Here is a 2631-nt window from a genome sequence, read left to right as displayed (position 1 = left end):
TACACAGTGTGGACGACTCCCATAAGCATGATACTAAGTAAGGTGGCTGCAAGAGAGCACAATAAACATTAAAAATTAAAAAAAAAAAAACTGGAATATTAGGGGTGCCTGGGTGGCTCAGTCAGTTGACCGTCCGACTTTGGTTCAGGTCATGATCTTGTGGTTTGTGAGTTCGACCCCATGTCAGGTTCTGAGCCGTCAGCACAGAGCCTGGAGCCTGCTTCAGATTCTGTGTCTCCCTCTCTCTTTGCCCCTCCCCCGCTAAATTCCCCCTCCCTGGTCTCTCTCTCAAAAGTAAACATTTAAAAGATGTTTAAGAAAAATTTGACTTTTTAGAACAACACCTCTAGCACCATTGGGCCATAAGCCTGAATGTGATCTCCCACCTGAACACATCTCCAATATGACCCCAGCACTACAAAATTATCTTGAGATCAGGATCAGGATACGTGTGTACTTTTATCTGCCACAGCCTCTAGTAAATGAGAGCCTGGCTTGTTTAAATAAATTAAAAAAAAAAAAAAAACACCAAGGTTCTCAGAATTGGTGGGATTTGGGTTGAAATCCTGATAAGTATTTACCAACAGTGTGACCTTCGGCCAGTGATTTAACCTCAACCACCCTCCTATCTTAGTCTACAGTTAGGACTATTGCCTAACCGGCAGGAGAATGAAGCCCAGAGACATAAACTCACATAGCAGTTCTCCCCCTACCTGGTGCGGACCTCTCTGAACACCTTCCTGACTTAGGAAATAGGGCCTATAAGAGTGAGCACTTACCAAACACCTATTCTGTGCCACGCACTGTTCCAGGAGCTTTACATGTTTAACTGCTTCACCAATTCTACTCTCAAGTGAGGACACTGGGCCACAGACCCATTAGATTGCTGGGTTAGGAAATGGCAGAGCCTGGACGGAAGCTCAGGCAGTCTGACACACCAACCCTCGTTCTTAATCACACGAATACCTGTTCTGCCTAATGAGGATAAAAACATGATGTTCTGTTGGGGGGGGGGGGGGGAGGTTTTTTCTTTTCGTGAAAAACTAAAAAATCAGGGGATTATGATTTTTAAATTAGGAACAGTCAATATGAAGTTTGCAGTAAGTTACCTATATAACAATACCTGTCAGGAACTTGCCAAAGAAAGATTTATGTGCACCTTTTAGCCATCACCTCAACCACTGTGGTTTCTGCACCATTAGCAAATGTGATTCAGCACCACTTTTCAGGATTGAAAGGCTTCTGTGTCCCCTTTTCATTTGTTTGAAAAGTACTTCTTGCAGTTAGAGCCAGGGGGATAAGCCAGGAGCCCCAGAGGTCATCTGGCTACATGAAAACCCTGAGGCAGGCAAAGAGAAATGTGTGACTTCTCCACATCAACCAGTCAAATGGGCCAAAGGCTATTATGTCTGGTGGGACCCGGGTCTCCCGACTTCTAGCTTGGTGTTGTTATCCTGACACATAGCTTGTGGTTTAAAGACTGGTAAAGCACGGTAATCACACCAGATAGAAGCAGGAGGGGCATGAACATTGGAGCCCAGAAGAGAGATTCACCACAGATTAGCACTCAGGAGTCAGCAGTTAATGGCTGTATTAACAGAAGCAGAGCCCCTGAAAGAAAGGTGATAAATGGTGATATATAAGTCTAATCTACCAAGTGTTGGTTATACCAAGTCTGGGGTATTGCACTTATTCTTAGGCACTACAGATTTTCCAAGAAGGAGAGGGAGACTGGGGCGGGGGTGGGGGTGGGGGGGTGGGGTGGGGGATTTGTCTTCAAATATCTGGAGAACTATTCTAACCCCTAGTAAGTCTGATCAAAAAGAAAAAGGAAAGGAGCCATACAAATAAAATCAGAAGTGAAACAGGAGAGATCACAACCAACACAGTGGAAATACAAACAATAATAAGAGATTATGAGAATTATACACCAATAAACTGGGCAATCTGGAAGAAATGGACAAATTCCTGTAAACATAGAAACTACCAAAACCGAAACAGGAGGAAATAGAAAATTTGAACAGACCCATAACCAGCAAAGGAATCAAATTAGTAATCAAAAATCTTCCAGAAAAACAAGACTCCAGGGCTGGATGGCTTTCCAGGGGAATTCTACCAAACATTTAAAGAAGAATTAACACCTAGTGTCTTGAAACTTTTACAAAATATAGAAATAGAAGGAAAACTTCCAAACTCTTTCTATGAAGCCAGCATTACCTTGGTTACAAAACCAGATAAAGACCCCACTAAAAAGGAGAACGATAGACCAATTTCCCTGATGAACATGGAAGCAAAAATCCTCAACAAGATACTAGCCAACCAGATCCACAATACATTAAAATAATTATTCACCACGACCAAGTGGGATTTATTCCTGGAATGCAGGCTGGCACAATATCCACAAATCAATCAATGTGAAAAAGGAGAAGAACCACAGGATCCTGGGAAACTGTCATAAGGGAGGGAGTTCAGAACCACACCCCCCTAGAGAACTGTCGTGCAGGAAGGAGGTCAGATCCACACCATCCTCAAGAACTGTCGTACGGGAGGGAGATCAGATCCACAGGATCCTGGAGAACTGTCCTACGGGAGGGAGATCAGATCCACGGGATCCTGGAGAACTGTCATACG

Source organism: Panthera uncia, assembly GCF_023721935.1.
Source record: "Panthera uncia isolate 11264 chromosome B2 unlocalized genomic scaffold, Puncia_PCG_1.0 HiC_scaffold_25, whole genome shotgun sequence".
Taxonomy (NCBI): Eukaryota; Metazoa; Chordata; class Mammalia; order Carnivora; family Felidae; genus Panthera; species Panthera uncia.
Note: the sequence above shows the minus strand (reverse complement) of the source record.